The sequence below is a fragment of the Pseudophryne corroboree genome, chromosome 3 (assembly GCF_028390025.1).
Source record: "Pseudophryne corroboree isolate aPseCor3 chromosome 3, aPseCor3.hap2, whole genome shotgun sequence".
NCBI classification, from domain to species: Eukaryota; Metazoa; Chordata; class Amphibia; order Anura; family Myobatrachidae; genus Pseudophryne; species Pseudophryne corroboree.
Genome location: NC_086446.1, coordinates 764,403,286 through 764,422,403, shown reverse-complemented (window position 1 = coordinate 764,422,403; position 19,118 = coordinate 764,403,286).

The following is a 19,118-nucleotide window of genomic DNA, read 5'->3' as shown; positions in this document are numbered from 1 at the left end:
CCTGTTTTAAGGACATTATATCAAAGTAGGATCAGCCTGTAGTGTGTTTTTCCACTTTGATTTTGAGTGTGACTCCAAATCCAGACCTCCATGGGTTAATAAATTTGATTTCCATTGATAATTTTTGTGTGATTTTGTTGTCAGCACATTCAACTATGTAAAGAACAAAGTATTTAATAAGAATATTTCATTCATTCAGATCTAGGATGTGTTATTTTAGTGTTTCCTTTATTTTTTTGAGCAGTATATATATATATATATATATATATATATATATATATACAGGGCCGTAACTACGTGTGTGCCAAGTGGGCTTGGCACTCAGCGCAGTTGCCCTGGGGGCGCACGGACAGCGGCATATAATGAGTCAAATTGACTCATTACATGCCTCTGAAGTGTGCGCCGTGCGCCACCGCCGCGCTGTGGAGGAGAGCTACAGTGCTGGGCAGGTGAAAAGGAGGAGGAGGGAGGGGGAGCAGGGAGCCGCAGCAGCGCTATTTCATTGGTAGTAAGCACCGCTGCAGCATCCCCCTCTCCTTCCGTATTGGCTGCCCGGCGCTGCTGTGGATGCTGGGATGCGGTTCCTCCATCCCAGCATCCACAGCAGCGCCGGGCAGCCAATACGGAAGGAGAGGTGGCTGCTGCAGTGGCGCTTACTACCAATGAAATAGCGCTGCTGCGGCTCCAGTCCCCCTCCCTCCTCCTCCTTCTCACCTGCCTGCACCGAGGGAGCTGCACGAGGAGCATGACTGCCAGATGGTAAGTATGTATCTCTCTTTCTCTCTCTCTCTCTCTCTCTCTCTCTCTCTCTCTCTCACTCTCTCTCTCTCAGGGGGACACCGTCTGCCATAATGTGTAAAAAGGGGGCCTGGCTGCCGCAATGTGTAAAAAGGGGGCCTGGCTGCCATAATGTGTAAAAAGGGGGCCTGGCTGCGGCAATGTGTAAAAAGGGGGCATGGCTGCCGCAATGTGTAAAAAGGGGGACTGGCTGCCGCAATGTGTAAAAAGGGGGCCTGGCTGCCGCAATGTGTAAAAAGGGGGCCTGGCTGCCGCAATGTGTAAAAAGGGGGACTGGCTGCCGCAATGTGTAAAAAGGCGGACTGGCTCCCGTAATGTGTAAAAAGGGGGCCTGGCTGCTGCAATGTGTAAAAAGGGGTACTGGCTGCCGCAATGTGTAAAAATGGGGACCGGCTGCCGCAATGTGTAAAAAGGGGGACCGGCTGCCGCAATGTGTAAAAAGGGGGACTGGCTCCCGTAATGTGTAAAAAGGGGGCTTGGCTGCCGCAATGTGTAAAAAGGGGTACTGGCTGCCGCAATGTGTAAAAATGGGGACTGGCTGCCGCAATGTGTAAAAAGGGGGACTGGCTGCTGTAATGTGTAAAAAGGGGGACGCTGTTCTGCTGTAATGTTTAACAGGGGCTCTACCTGGTGTAGTGGCGCTACTGTGCAGCGTAATTTGAATAATGTAGACTACTGTGCACAGTAGTATGAATTGCTATTATTTTGTGGTCACGCCCCTTCCCATGAAGCCACGCCCCTATATATTTTTCGTGCGCCTGCGGCGCGCACTGCCGCTCTCTTACTTGGGGGGCGCCAATGTCGTTTCTTGCACACAGCGCTAAAATGCCTAGTTACGGCACTGTATATAGTCTTGAGAAAGGTCCGTAACACGGACCGAAACGTCGACATATAAGGCTTTTGATCTTCCCAATAAAAGTCTTTTTTATGAACGGACTTCATTCATTGCAGCGAGAGTGCACCTTCCATTAGTGGAAATTTTGCTATATATATATATATATATATATATATATATATATATATATATATATATATATATATATATATATATATATATATATATATATATATATATATATGTCACTTCACAAAAAAGGACTAATTTGGTAAAAAAAAAAAAGTTATGTAATTTCCTCAATATTCCATATTCATTTACTGTGTACCACAAATTAGGTCATAGTTGGAACAAAATTAATGATAAATATAATGTAGGTATCTAGTATCTACATTATTAAGTAGAGAGAACATTATGTAAAGTTAACATCATTCTAAAGAAGAAAATGTTGATAAGGGATGCAATTTAATTTAGTTTGATTTTCCCACATTGCAAATGGGAATTCCACAATTTATCACTAGGTGGTGTTACTATTAGTATATGGTGGTTGATCACACGTGTTCATATGCAGGAGCAATCATTGAAGGTGAATATTGAAGGTGATCATCATTATAACTAGATTGTAATATTAGTTGCAAAAAATGAATAAGTTTCCTTCAGCTTTGTAGGATGTGTAATTTTTAGATACTATAACAGTGGTGTAACTACTGCCCCCGCAGCCCTCGCGGTGGCTTGGGGGCAAGGGGCTGCGGGGGCGCCACTGATTTACAGCAGACTGACATGCGGACGAGAGTCCGCATGTCAGTCTGCTTTCTCCTTCCCTCCGCCGCTTGTTGGAGGGACACGGAGGGCACAGCGCGCGCCTCTCCTGTGTCCCTCCTGCATCATCTCCGGCGGCCGCGGGTCTAATAGGGGGAAGTGCCGTCCGTGAGCTCTAATTGGCTCACGAACCGGCACTTCCTCCTATTAGACCCGCAGCCGCCGGAGATGATGCAGCAGGAGGGACACAGGAGAGGCACACGCTGTGCCCTCCGTGTCCCTCCAACAAGCGGCGGAGGGAAGCAGAAAAAAAAGCAGCAGCGGCAGCGACGGGGGGGTGGGGGGGGGGGAGAAATATCTGGCACTGGGGGCATATATGGCACTAGGGGGGGGAATATCTGGCACTGGGGGGGATATCTGGCACTGGGGCATATATGGCACTTGGGGGGAACATCTGGCACTGGGGGGGATATCTGGCACTGGGGCATATATGGCACTTGGGGGGAATATCTGGCACTGGGGGCATATATGGCACTGGGGGGGAATATCTGGCACTGGGGGCATATATGGCACGGGGGGCGGAATATCTGGCACTGGGGCATATATGGCACTGGGGGGAATATCTGGCACTGGGGGCATATATGGCACTGGGGGGAATATCTGGCAATGGGGCATATGTGGCACTGGGGGCATATCTGGCACTGGGGGCATATGTGGTACTGGGGGGGCATATCTGGCACTGGGGGGGCATATCTGGCACTGGGGGGGAATATTTGGCACTGGGGGCATATGTGGCACTGGGGGAATATCCGGCACTGGGGGCATATCTGGCACTGGGGGCATATCTGGCACTGGGGGGGAATATATGGCACTGGGGGCATATCTGGCACTGGGGGCATATGTGGCACTGGGGGGGAATATCTGGCACTGGGGGCATATGTGGCACTGGGGGGGTATATGTGTACCTGGCACATGGGGGGGCTATATTTGGCACTGGGGCATGTGAGTACCTGGCACCGTGGGGGAATATCTGGCACTGGGGACATATGTGGCACTGGGAGCACAGCCCTAGCAACAAGGACTACCTCCTAGCAACGAGCATGACACCCAGTGCATGAAACACCTGGCAACGAGCATGACACCCAGTGCATGAAACACCTGGCAACGAGCATGACACCCAGTGCATGAAACCCCTGGCAACGAGCATGACACCCTGAGCATGAAAACCCCTGGCACCGTGCATGGAACCAAGAGCATGAAACCCCTGGCAACGAGCATGACACCCAGTGCATGAAACCCCTGACAACGAGCAGGTAATTGAAAAGTAATTAGAAGCCTTACTGTAGGACTTAATGTGTAATGGGCATTACGGTGTGTGGCATAACGTATCACGGACATTGCGGTGTGTGTCATAATGTGTCACAGGCATTACGGTGTATGGTATACTATATCGCGGGCATTGTGATATGTGGTATAATGTCTCAGGGTCATTGCAGTGTGTGGCATAATGTATCACAGACATTGCGGTGTGTGTCATAATGTGTCAGGCATTACGGGGTGTGGTATACTATATCACGGGCATTGTGGTATGTGGTATAATGTCTCAGGGTCATTGCAGTGTGGCATAATACATAACGGGCATTGCAGTGTGTGGCATAGGGTATAACGGGCAGGGCATTGCGGTATGTGTCACAGGCATTACGGTGTATGGTATACTATATAACGGGCATTGTGGTATAATGTCTCAAGGTCATTGCAGTGTGTGGCATAATGTGTCACAGGCATTGTATGTGCTATAATGTATCGGGCATTGCAGTGTGTGGCATAATGTGTCACGGACATTGCGGTGTGTGTCATAATGTGTCACAGACATTGTATGTGCTATAATGTATCAGGGGCATTGCAGTGTGTAGCATAATGTATAACGGGCATTGCGATTCCTGTCATAATGTGTCACAGGCATTACGGTGTGTGGCATAATGTGTCACAGGCATTACGGTGTGTGGCATAATGTGTCGGGGGCATTACAGTGTGTGCATATTGTGTCATGTGCATTATTGTGTGCGGCATAATGTCTAAGGGCCATTGCAGTATGTGGCATAATGTATACTGGGCATTACTATAAGGAGGAAAAATGACAAATAATGTAAGGGGCATGAATCAGGATTATTTTTCTGTCCTGTGGTGGCTAACGTATGGGCGTGCAGGTTGCAAAACTGGGGTATAAGGTAGTCTTTTCCTGCAATGCCACGCCCCTTTATGCGAAACCACGCCCATTCCAACAAAACCACGCCCCTTTTTGTTGCGCGCGCGCGCATATTTATCCCTTTCTTGCTCCCAAATATGGAGCATGAAGGGGGGGGGGGCGCCGAAGAATTTTTTGGCTTGGGGGAGAAAAATTTCTAGTTACGCCACTGACTATACAGTTTATGAGGATTCTGGACATCTAACCCAGTGGTTCTCAAACTCGGTCCTCAGGACCCCACACAGGTTACGTTTTCATGTCACCCAGCAGCTGCACTGTGTATCACCAACTGTCACATTTCAAAATCTACAGGTGACCTGCAAAACATGAACCGTGTGGGGTCCTGAGGACCGAGTTTGAGAACCTGTGATCTAACCAATAATTAAATGGGTAGTATATGTGTTACCTCCACACGGGATGCCGAATGTCAGTATACCAACATTGATATGCCGGGCGGTAGAATGCCAGCAGGAGGGAAGGGCGAGTCAAAGCCCCTTGTGGGCTCACCGCGCTTGCCACACTGCGGGCTTGGTGGTGATCTACACTTGCCACAGGTTCTATTCTCCCTCTATGGGTGTTGTGGACACCCATACAGGGCGGTATTGTGCCCCTGTCAGGATCCCGGAGTCTGTATTGTCACAGCCGGGATCCCAACAGGCGATATGCTAACCGCATACCCTTCAATGTCCATTTACTGTATGGCTATTAAATAAAATAGCTTATCTTATAAATGGTAACTAACGTTACATGTGTATTTCAGTCAATATTATACGCTAAATAAATGTTATTATATAATACTTTGTCCTCGTTTAGAAACCTACTAGGGGTAAAGCGCATTGAGTGTGAAAATACAATGGGCTCTAGAAAATTGTAGTTCATATTTTCTTTTAAATTCAATTCTGAAATTTTAAAATATACAAAACATGGAAGCATTAGTAGGATGATGATCATTTGATGGCAAGGGACAGGGACACCTTTGGAGATTTTTTTTGGCGCATTCATATTTTTTGTTTGCAAAGAATGAGTAATAGACGGAGGACATCATACATGAAACATACGCTCTTGTCGCATTTAACAGATATATCCCATGCTGTATATACAGGGGCGGATTGGGACGCCGGACCAGTCCCCGTGTGGACGGTCCCGACATACCCTCAGTGACCTCCACTCTCCCCTTCACCAGGCTGACCGGCTGCATGATCGGAGCTCAGCTTCGATCAGGCAGTGTTGGGAAACAGCTTCTGCGCATGTACAGAAGCTCAATGGGGCTCAGATTTCTCTTGCTGTGGAGGTACAGCCCCGTACCCCTTACCGCAGGCAGCGTCCACCATCCCCCTGCCTCTCGAGGTGGATGTGTGGCCCTGTCCCCCTTACCACAGCCCGTGTCCACCGCCGTGTGCAAACCCCATTGGACCATGCAGGGAAGAGACAGGAGAGCTGCTGAAGGAGAGGGACCCATCATTTACACACCTCAGACTGTCCTTCCTGTGTGAGCCTGCTATCAACATGGAGGGATTGACAATGTCCAGGACCCAAGAGCTGCAAAGAGGAGGAGGTGAGATCCTTGTTCCTTATTCTAATTTATTCTCATTGAATGAGTCCCTTCCACTCCCATCCTAACCATTTCTTCCCACCACTACTCCCATCCTGCCCCCTTCTATTAATTCCAGGCTGCCCCCCTGCTCTCCACCACTACTATGTCCAGTCTGCCCCCCCTCTCTGCACTACTATTACTCCCATCCTGTCCCCTGCTCTCCCACACGACTACCCTAGTCTGCCCCCCCCCTACACTACTACTACTACTCCCATCCTACCCCCTGCTCTCCCACACTACTACCCCAGTCTGCCCCCTCCCCGCTCTGCTCTACTACTACTACTCCCATGCTGCCCCCCTTCTATTACTCCCAGCCTACCCCCTGCTCTCCCACACTACTACCCCAGTCTGCCCCCCCCCGCTCTGCACTACTACTACTACTACTCCCATGTTGCCCCCCCTTCTATTACTCCCAGCCTGTCCCCTGCTATTCACCACTACAACTTCCAGTCTGCCCCCCCCCCCGCACTACTATTACTCACATCCTGCCCCTAACTGTAGCGACATTAGCCTGAAGTCGCAGAAGCATCTGCAGCGAAAGACGCTAGGAGGTCCGCAACTGCATCCTCCTCTGAATCAGATCCTGTAAGGAGGGATCGCACTCCCACCCCTCTACAAACTCTGCCCCCATTAGGGCTGCTTCCATAAGTCTCCCGGGCTGCTTTCCCTGTCCAATCCGCCCCTGTGTATATATATTAGGTACTGGCACTGTGGTGTGAGCTGCCTGCATTTCCCACTAATTGGCTCCCAGGATGACACTGCTCTGCGGCAGACTGTGTACTGGGGTCTATGCTGCAGCGTTAGTGACCGTTAGTGGAGGGGCTTATAAGGAGCGAGTCATCACCCAGAACATATTGACAATTATATATTAGGATAATATTTTGGGTTCAAGTTCAGAACATGGGACCGCATGGATTAAAGTAACTAAACTGCTTCAGATCATTACACTAAAGGTCGACAGGGTGCAAAGGTCGATGCAACAATGGTTACCGGAATAATAGTCAATTATTTTTGGGTCAATCCTTTATAATCTCCTATATAATAGCCCTATTCTGTGACTTTGTGCTTCATTTGCTAACGCTGGGCGGAGTCACAACACTGGGCGGAGTTAGTCAAATGAGTCACAGATCTGGCCAAATCTATAGTAGACTAGGAGCAGAAGCAGATAGTATGGGCATGGTAAAGTCAGAGGTGCATACCTCCCAGCTTTCTTCAGTAGCTTTCTTCAGGAAGAAGGAGGGACACACACTCTGTAAAAAGGGGGCGTGGCTTCACGGGAGGGTCCCCGTTTTCGTCAGTGAGAAGGCATGCCCAGCGTTCTGTGAGCTGCTGGCATGCCCCCAGGGGCTGATTATGAGTCCGGGGGACCCAGGGCACTTGAGACAGGGAAGCCCTATCTCATTGCTGAGCCTGCTGTGGGTTGGGGGCGTGGCCTAATCGTGGCCCACGAAACCACGCCCCCTTATGCAAATTCCAGGATTTATTAATTTTTTTATGGAATTTTGGCCCCTCAGCTAGGGCTAAATCCAGAGGAGGTGGTCGCTCCCCCCTACACACCCGCACAGGCAGAAGAAAGCAGGGAGACTACTGCCTCCCTGCAACACCACAGACCTGCCAATACGCAGCTGCGTGTGCTGACTGTAGGACAATGCTGCCGTTGTTGCTGGCAGGACGGGGGAGCTTCTGAGCTGGGACAGAGCTACTCCAGCCGGGGGGCCCCCTAAAACTGTGGGGCCCAGGGTACGTACCCCCTGGGTCCCCCCTTAATCCGTACCCCCTGATGCCCCCTATCCCTCTGTCTCCACTATTCACAGCTGCTCTGCTAAGCAGAACAGCGAGTACAGGAGCTTTCTAACTGCCCCCCCCAACCCCCCCACCACCACGGGACACTGCGACCTGCGGGTGGGACAGCGAAACAGACCCCCAAAAATGACACTGTCCCACGAAAATCGGGACATTTGGGAGGTGTGGGGGTGTGTGAGGGGGTATGCCGTACAGACAGACGGGCACCGGCTCACTGTGTGCTTGACCCCCCACATCAGCATACTCATTAGGGTCTCTCTGGCGCGGAGGAGCGTCACTTTCTGGTACCCTCCACGCTTCTTAGCTGCAGTTTTGTGGGGCACCTGCTGCTGTGCAGGTTCCGTACTGCCTCTGTTATCTCCAGCCCCAGCAACCCCACCACTAGCTGCAGTGCTGCCACCCGCAGTGAGGTGCGCCCAGCTCCTTCACACACTTTAGCCGGCGGGTAGCGTTGCAGAAGTCCGAGCTGCTTGCAGGCTCCGACCCCCTTCTCCCTCCAGCTGCAGCGTCTCCTGGCAGCTTACCAGTCACTCCCAGTCTCCCGTTACCACAGTGCCCAGCTGCCGCGAGGTCCGCGCCACGTGCATGCTATGACCCCCTCCTCCCTCCAGCCGCAGCGTCTCCTGGGGGCTAACCAGTCACTCCCAGTCTTCTCTTACCACAGTGCCCGGCAGCTGCGCGAGGTCTGCGGTGTGTGACTGAGGAGGGGGGGGGGGGAAGGGATGCGGACGGGCAGAGGAAGCAGGACTCCAGCATCAGAGAGTCAGCCATGCCAAGCCTCCACCAGCAGCAGATCCCAACAGGTTGGAGTGGAACAGCAGCAGTGACTCCGATAAGACACATCTGTCTGTCACCACTGTTTTGTCCCTAATACCAATCTCTCCCGTGTCCTGTGTTCTGTCATGTCCCTGTCACCCCTGGCCTTGCCCTGCCACCCTTATCCTGGCCTTTTCACCCTTATACTGGCCCTGTCACCCCTGTCCTGGCCCTGCCGCCCCTACCCTGGCCCTGTCACCCCTATCCTGTCCCTGTCATTTCTGTCCTGGACCCGTCGCCCCTATCCTGGCCCCGTCACCCCTGACCTGGCCCCATCACCACTGTTCTGACCCTGTCACCCCTGTCCTGGCCCTGCTACTACATACCCTCCAACTACCTTTTTGGCAGGTACAGTACCCGCAGCACCTCCAGACCTCTCCCCAATGCACCACACCTCCGCACCTTCCCCTCCACCACATGCGGCACTCCACCCCTCCCCCACATGCTGTGCCTCCAGACCCCCTACACCACCCACGGATCCCACTCCTCCGCCCCTTCACCACCCACAGCACCTCCAGGCCTCCTCCACCATCCACCCCCCTTATATGTCTCCCCCCACACCTGCCCCCCTCCACCCGCAGCATCTGCAGACACCCTCCTCCATCCGCGGTCCCCCCCTCCCCCACCCCTCCCCCACCAATGGCACCTCTGCACCTACCCCTCCACCACCTGCAGCACCTTCCCCATCCGGGCCCCACCCCCACTTCCGCCGCCATTCCACCCGCAGCATCTACAGACATCATCCGCAGTCCCCCCCGTACCCGCTACATTCTGTTCATCGTGCCCTGCAGGTGCTGTTCACGGCGTCGCAAGGGGCTGCGCCTCCTTCACCATCGCACGCCCTTTCATTGTGCAATATTTAACCATTAACAAAGGAATGCAGGTAATACTCCATATAATACAAATATTGAACCCCAGAAAGGCATGCAAGGGTTAAGGGGGCGTAGCCCCTTGCGACGGTGTGAAGAGCGCCCGTAGGGTGCGATGAAGCACCTAATTTATAATAAAAGCCAAGTCTGCTCATCTGTTATGTGCGCTAGTGGCCACTAGAGGCCGCCACATGGACCAAATGATTCCTTTGTGTGCTGAAAGCAGACACAGCTCAAACTAAAAGTGAAACTACAAAGAGATGTTACAGTCTCCTAACCTGTTACCAGTAATATTAATAATACTGATCTGACTGTTTCACACTTGCTGCGTATGGAGAGAGAGGGGTCTGGGGAGAGAGGGTGGGGGTAGGGGCAGATAGGCACTGGGGAGAAAGAATGTGGGCAAGAGAGTTGGGGCAGATAGTGAGTGGGAATAGAGGGAGGTAGGGGCAGATAGGGCATGGGGGAGAGAGAGGGGGATTGGTTGGGTTAGATGGGGACTGGGGAGAGAATGGAGTGGTAGAGTGAGATAGAAACAATGGACAGATGCAGATTTTATCAATATAGTCAACTCTGTGTGACACCAACACAAACACTCCCTATTTACACTGCACCCCACACCATATACTGCCCCTATATACACTGCACCCCCATCCTCTCCCACATTCTGCACCCCCCACCACATACTACCCTTATATACACACTCCACCCCCATACCCCTCCATATACTGCCCCTATATACACACTCCACCCCCATACCCCCCATATACTGCCCCTATATACACTGCACCCCCATCCTCTCCCACATTCTGCACCCCCCACCACATACTACCCTTATATACACACTCCACCCCCATACCCCTCCATATACTGCCCCTGTATACACACTCCACCCCCATACCCCCCCATATACTGCCTCTATATACACTGCACCCCCATCCTCTCCCACATTCTGCACCCCCCACCACATACTACCCTTATATACACACTCCATCCCCATACCCCTCCATATACTGCCCCTATATACACACTCCACCCCATACCCCTCCATATACTTCCCCTATATACACTGCACCCCCATCCTCTTCCACATTCTGCACCCCCCACCACATACTACCCTTATAAACACACTCCACCCCTATACCCCTCCATATACTGCCCCTATATGCACACTCCACCCCCATACCCCTCCATATACTGCCCCTATATACACACTCCACCCCCATACCCCTCCATATACTGCCCCTATATACACACTCCACCCCCATACCCCTCCAAATACTGCCCCATATATACACTGCACCCCCATCCTCTCCCACATTCTGCACCCCCCCACCACATACTACCCTTATAAACACACTCCACCCCTATACCCCTCCATATACTGCCCCTATATACACACTCCACCCCCATCCCCCTCCATATACTGCCCAAATATACACTGCACCCCCATCCTCTCCCACATTCTGCACCCCCCACCACATACTACCCTTATAAACACACTCCACCCCTATACCCCTCCATATACTGCCCCTATATACACACTCCACCCCCATACCCCTCCATATACTGCCCCTATATACACACTCCACCCCCATACCCCTCCATATACTGCCCCTATATACACTGCACCCCCATCCTCTACCATATACTGCACCCCCCATCATATACAGTACTTCCCTTATATACACACTCCACACCCATACCCCTCCATATACTGCCCCTATATACACACTCCACCCCCATACCCCTCCATATACTGCCCCTATATACACTGCACCCCCATCCTCTACCATATACTGCACCCCCCATCATATACAGTACTTCCCTTATATACACACTCCACACCCATACCCCTCCATATACTGCCCCTATATACACACTCCACCCCCATACCCCTCCATATACTGCCCCTATATACACTGCACTCCCATATTCTGCACCCCCCACCACATACTACCCTTATATACACACTCCACCCCCATACCCCTCCATATACTGCCCCTATATACACACTCCACCCCCATACCCCTCCATATACTGCCCCTATATACACTGCACCCCCATCCTCTCCCATATTCTGCACCCCCCATCATATACAGTACTTCCATTATATACACACTCCACACCCATACCCCTCCATATACTGCCCCTTAAATATAGGGCACCCCCTCCTCCAGATACTGCTCCCACCATATACCTCATACTCTGCACCCCCTTCTCCATATACTATGCTGCAGGTCTGGGACTCCAGGTCGACAACAAAAAGGTCAGCACACCTTAAGTCGACACCAATTGGTCGGCACACCTTAGGTCGATATGGACAAAAGGTCGTCAGGAACAAGGTCGACTCGGAAAAAGGTCGACATGAGTTTTTTATGGGGGGTTTTCTGTCGTTTTCTTCGTAGAGTGACCGGGAACCTCAATTAGTGCACCGCATCCCCTCGCATGGCTCGCTTCACTCACCATGCTTAGCTCGGCACAGATTACCGTTCCAATCGTAGTCCACGTGGATCGTTAAGTATGAAAAGGTTCCAAAAAAGAAAAAAAATTGAAAAACCCACGTCGACCTAGTCCCTGTCGACCTTTTGCCCACGTCGACCTTTTGTCCATGCCGACCTAAGGTTTGTCGACCAATTGGCATCGACCTAAGGTGTGTCGACCTTTTTGTTGTCGACCTGGAGTCTGGATACCCTATGCTGCAACCCCAGGTTACTTGTCATTCCAGGACTCAGCAACAAGTAGCAGCAGTAACCAGGAAACAGATGCAGGAACCACCAGACAGTCCCGTAGCGCTCAGAACAGAGGCATCGGGGACACGTGGTCACTTACCAGCGAGGAGAGAAGGTGAATCAGTCTGGCAGGAAGCGGTGAGACCCTGTGTCGGGTGAGCAGTGCGGTGACCGGGAGGAGGAGGGGTCGGTGCTGGGGCTGCAGATGATGCAGGTGAGGAGGAGGCAGATAACCGGCTCAGCAGCTTTATATATTGTGCACCAATGGAGGGATAGGGTTCTCTGCGTGCCCCTCCCACACCCCACGCAGGCCATGCCCAGACCCTCCGGCCACAGCTGCTGGTGGCTACTGGTGTCCTCTACCCTCCTGACTGCCTGAGAGCTATGCGGGACTGGTGAGCTTACACGTGCCGGTACTGGTGTACAGTATATAGTGCAGCATCATTGTAGCCTGCCCATTACAGATATACAGCATCTATATTTATAAAGGTTTAACGGGTGTGGTATGGAAGGTAGATAATAACTAGGTTGACAGTGTCTAGATGGACCTAATTAGGCTCCGAAGTCCGTCATATTGACGCAATTTTAACTAGTTATTATATAAAGTAAAAATTTTTGGGGAGTCAATTATTGTATAATGCATGGTGTGTGACCACCATCAGTACAAATACCTAATAAGTTGAATCTAAGGGCCTTAGGGCCTAATTCTGAGTTGATCGCAGCAGCAAATTTGTTTGCAGTTGGGCAAAACCATGTGCAGTGCAGGGGGGACAGATGTAACATGTGCAGAGAGAGTTAGATTTGGGTGGGATGTGTTCAAACTGAAATCTAAATTGCAGTGTAAAAATAAAGCAGCCAGTATTTACCCTGCACAGAAACAAAATAACCCACCCAAACCTAACTCTCTCTGCACATGTTATATCTGCCCCCCCTGCAGTGCACATCGTTTTGCCCAGTTGCTAACAAATTTGCTGCTGCGATCAACTCAGAATTACCCCCTTAGTGTGTAGCAGTTACTACTGCGATCGCAACTGCCCAATCATCAGGACAGTGCGCACGCACAGGGCCCGTTCTGCACGTGTGCGGCCCGGTAGATGCAATTGCATCACAATGATGCGCACGCCTTTGACTGATTGATAGGCACAGGCGTTCGCAGAGAAGCAACATGGTATTGCGGGGGGGGGGGGGGTCGATGGAAAAGTAGGTGGGTCGAGGCCATTTTCGGAGTGACGTCATACACGGGAGCCGACACGACTGCTGTGAACCAAAATATGTCAGCTCTGAGACTGCCTTCACAGCCAGGCTGCCCTTGTTTTGTGGGGTCTGCGATGTGATCGCTGGTGGCCATTAGCATGCTGGGCGGCCTTGCGATTCTAGGCAGTTGCAGTTTTTCCTGAGGAAAATAACATCATAAGCACAAATATAGGGTCCTATTCAGAACTAATTGCTGGTGTGCATTTTTGCACAGCGGGCGATTAGCGATTGACTGCGCATGCACGACAATGCGCACCCGAGTCGCCAAACAGCGACAGGATGGTGCAAAAATTTTGATCGCACGGCCACTTGCAATCTGATTGACAGGAAGAGGACGTTTGTGGGTGGTAACTGCCCGTTTTATGGGAGTGTCAGGGAGAACGCAGTTCCCAAGCGTTTTCAGGGAGGTGTGTGACGTCAGCTCCGGCCCAGGTCAGCCTATTCTCATCACACTGTAGGAGTAAGTCCTGGGCTGTGCAGAGACTGCACACACTGCACAGAATGGGAAAAACATTAGATGGTGAGTGAGTTGTGAACGGATTTGCAGCTCAGGGCCGGTTCTAAACCTTGTGGCGCCCAGTGCGAAAATTTCCACTGGCACCCTCACCAGCGTACATCATTAAACTATAGTGTTCACGCTAGGTGTCTTTCACAGGGCGATGCGCCCTGCCCCTTTTTTAGACAGCTGAATTCCGCCCTGCCCGTTTTTGTGCGCCCTGCCGTTTGCTTCCCGCTGGACCCTGCCACGCCGCCAGACCCAGCCGTGCGCCGCCGGACCCGGTAAGCACACTGTCTCCCTGCATGAGAGTCCCCGAGGTCCGCCCCACCCGTCCGTAGCGGTCAGCCGCTGCTGTCTCAGTCTTGCGCTGACACAGTGACTGACAGCAGCTCCCCTCCTCTGCGAGCAGACTGTAAGTCTGCTCATAATCTGGTGTGACAGGAGGGCTGGGTTTGCCTCTCCCGCCGAGGCAAATCCAGCCCTCCTGTGTTTGAATGTTTAAAAGGACTCGAAGATGCCAGGGAGGATCAACAGTTCGCCATCTTTAATGCAGCTCCGCAAGTGTGGCGGTGATATGACCTTAGTTAATACTGTTACTTTTCTGACTCATATTCAGAACACGGCAAGAGTCCTCTGTGACTCCCTTAAAGAGATTGGCAATATTAATGCTAGGACCACGGCTATGGTTGTGTCTGCACGCAGAGCCATATGGTTACGTCAGTGGATTGCTGATGCTGACTCCAAACGTAATGTGGAATCTCTTCCCTTCACAGGTGAATGGCTCTTTGGAGGTGACTTGGATGCATGGATTTCCAAATCTACTTCTGGAAAATCCACTTTTCTCCCTTCGGGGGCTCCACCTGCTAGACATACCTATGCGGGACCTTCTACTCAGTCCTTTCAGTCCTCCAGATTTTTATCTAGGGCCAGAGGGACCTCCAACGCAGATAGAGGCTCCAGAGGAAAACCTAAGAAACCAGCTGTTGCTGGATCTCAGGACCAAACACCAGTTCTGCTCCCGCAAAGACTTCAGCATGATGGTGCCCACCCACCCTGAGGAGATCTCGTGGTGGGAGCTCAATTACATTACTTCAGCCACATCTGGGATGGTTACTGCCAAGATGCTTGGGTAAGGGACCTTATCACTCTGGGTTACGAGCTGGAGTTCAACAGTACTCCTCCCCAACGATTTTTCAAATCAGGCTTACAAGCTTTGCAAAGTATGCGTTGTATGCTACTACTGGCCATAAACAAGTTGGTCCAGTCCCAGGTCATTGTTCCAGTACCCCTACTACAACAAGGACAGGGTTACTACTCCAGTCTGTTTGTAGTACCAAAACCAGATGAGACTGTGAGACCCATTCTGAATCTGAAGTCCTTGAATCCTTACCTGAAGGTTTTCAAATTCAAGATGGAATCTTTGAGAGTGGTGATCGCAGTGTCAGGCTCCGGAGCCTTACCTCCAGCGGGTGCTCTCGCGGGTTACTGTCCCGCTGGTTGGCACGGCTGCGGCGGCGGGTCCTTGTGGACGGATATGCGGTGGCCAAGGACCTGAAGAGCCAGGCGCTTCGGCGAGGATCGCTTCGGTAAGGTCCTCTAGTGGTGACACAGTATAGTGTGTCAGAGACATAAGTGGCTAAAGCTGTGTGCTAACAGCTAAGTATGTCTCCTGTGCTGGAGGCAGCCATGTTGGAGACCAGAGTATTACCAATGAAGTTCCCAATCTGTGTCCAGCCAATCCTGCGTGTTCTCCCCTTACAAAAGGAGGCTGGCTCAGAGAGTGCCAGTGCTTCAAGTTACCTCCTTGTGAAAGGTTCTCCAGCCCTGTGCTTCCAGGTTACTTCTGGTTCCCTGGTCCTGGTTGCTCTCATCCATCGGTTACCTAAACGCTGCTGCAGTCCTGCTGTCTAAGTCTGTTGCCACTCGTAGAAGCGCTCATGGGGTCCCAGGTCGTAGAGGAGCTCCAGGTGCTAACGGCGGTTCCCACAGACATCTTCACTTCTTCAAAGTCCAAGTTCTTCAGCCTTGTCTTTCAATCACAAACCACAGTCTTCATTTCTTCAAAGTTCAAGTACTACAGCCTCGTCTTTTAATCATAAGACACAGTCTTCAGTTCTTCAGCTTCACTCTTCAAGTCATTTAACCATAGACTCTAATTCTTCCAGTTTCTTCAATTTCTCAAATATTCGTGTACAGCCTGTTTATTCATAAAACTACAGTTATCTTCTTACAAAGTCTTCCTTTTCTTTACGCCCTCCGACCAACGTTAACACTTAGTTTGGCTTCCACCCCATGAGGAGGAATTACATTCAGCCACCTCATTTACTCTCCTCACAGGTAGCTGTCCCTTTAGCTAAAACTCGGTTGTCAGAACCCCAACTTATGCCGAGCGTGACAGTAAGCACTGGCCCAATGGATCCGGCAAGTGCGCAGGCTACCGGGGGCGATGCCTCTGTGGATATTCTGTCTCGTCTAAATAAACAGGAGGCCACGCAGGCACAGATTGTACAGTTCATGCAGAATATGTCCACTCGTTTGGATTCCTTTCACACAGCCATTTCCACATCTCGGACTCCAGTTCCAGCTGCCAATCCACCAGCACCTAATCCTCTAGTGTCGATTCCAGTTCCTCGTTTGCAACTGGAACTGATCCCATACTCTCGAATTACCCGGAATTCGTGGCAATTTTTCAGAAAATCTTTGTGGAGCCAGGCCGGACCACCTCTGCCTCTTTGGAGATTCTGCGTCTGCGTCAGGGAACCCGTTCTGTCGCCCAGTACGTGATCCAATTCCATACTCTGTCTTCGGAAGTGGGCTTGAATGAAGAGGCTCTCATTGCCGCCTTTTGGAACGGTCTCTCCGACAAAATTAAAGATGACCTGGTCACTCAGGATGTGCCAGTTAAGTTCGATCAGCTTATTTCTTTATGTAACAAGATTGACCTAAAATACAAGGAGCGCTGTCTTGAGAGAACAAGGGTGGTCATTCCGAGTTGTTCACTCGCTAGCAGTTTTTTGCAGCCGTGCAAATGCTATGCCACCTCCCACTGGGAGTGTATTTTAGCTTAGCAGAAGTGCGAACGAAAGGATCGCAGAGGGACTACGAAAAAAAAGTATGCAGTTTCAGAGTAGCTCCAGACCCACTGTACTCAGCGCTTGTGATGACTTCAGACTGTTCAGTTCCTGTTTTGACATCACAAACACGCCCTGCGTTCGCCCAGCCACGACTGCGTTTTTCCTGGCACGCCTGCGTTTTATTGATAACTCCCTGAAAACGGTCAGTTGAAACCCAGAAACGCCTACTTCCTGTCAATCACTCTGCGGCCAGCAGTGCGATTGAAATGCTTTGCTAGACCTTGTGTCAAACTACATCAGCCTAGTGTTCATGGATATTAAGGACGCTTACCTACATATCACAATTTGGCCTCCTCATCAGGCCTATCTTAGGTTTGCCCTACTGAATGATCACTACCAGTTTCAGGTGTTACCCTTTGGCCTGTCTACAGCTCTGAGGGTGTTCACAAAGGTGATGGCAGAAATTATGTTTCAGCTCAGGGTACAGGGGGTCAATGTAATTCCATACCTGGATGATCTCCTGATAAAAGCGAGTTCCAGGGAGCTTCTATTGCTCCATATAGATCGCACTATCCAACTTCTTTCTCACCACGGGTGGATCCTCAATCTGCAGAAGTCTCATAGACTCCTGTTTCTGGGAATGCTACTGGATACTGTAACACAGAAGGTGTTCCTCCCAGAGGAAAAGGTGAGAACATTTCAAGAAATGGTTCACATGGTACTCTGACCTGCTTGAGTCTCTATTCATCTTTACATAAAATTATTGGGAAAAGTGGTGGCCTCCTATGAGGTAATTCAATTCGGAAGGTTTCATGCCAGACCGTTCCAATTGGACATCCTGAACAAGTGGTCCGGTTCCCATCTTCAAATGCACTGGATGATTCAGCTGTCACCCCAGGCCAGAATTTCTCCCCTGTGGTGGCTACAGTCTACCAACTGGCTGAAAGGACGACACTTTGGAATTCAGGATTGGATCCTCCTCACGACGGATGCAAGTCTAAGAGGAGGGGGAGCTGTTACCCGAGGGGCGCAGGTCCAAGGCAGGTGGTCTGCCCAAGAGGCCCTACTTCCAATCAACATTCTGGAACTTCGGGCTATCCACAATGCTCTGCTTCAGGCGTCTCAACTCCTACGGGATTGGGCGATCCAGGTGCAGTCGGACAACGCCACGATGGTGGCGTACATCAATTGACAAGGAGGGACAACAAGCAGGGCCTGCATGCGAGAAGTGTCAAGCATGCTCCTCTGGGCAGAAGGAAATGCAAGAGCGCTGTCCGCAATCTTCATTCCGGGAGTGGACAACTGGGAGGCGGACTTCCTAAGTCGCCACGATGTTAGGCGCCGAGGGTCCGCTCGTCAGTGCGGCCGGCGCCTAGCAACGGGGACGCCACTGTCGGATCGTGTTCCCCGTTGCTGGGTCTAAGTTTATATCATCACTGGTTTCCTGGCTGTGTAGCATGCAGCTGCACGGCATGTTGTAATTATCACTCATCTGTTTCCCTGGCCATGCAGCTTGTCAGCTGCATGGCATTTAATCCAATCAGCCTCCAAAAAGCTGATTGGAAGACTCTCTGTTAAAAGCACTCCCAGGACTCCTCACAGACGCCGGTGATAGCTTCCTGTTTGCCTGATTCTGCTGCAGAGAGAGTTCCCAGTCCCGGTCTGTTCGTTTGTTCCTGTTCTCAGTGATCCTGTACTCGGAAGTTACCATCTGTTCCTGGAGTCTGATCGAGCACCTTTAACATCTGGTGGCGTTCGTGAGTCGCGGCGCAGCCGTGTGTTGCGGCTTGTCCGCTACTATTTATTATTGTGTTTATTTTGAGTTCTGGAGCTTTGCGGA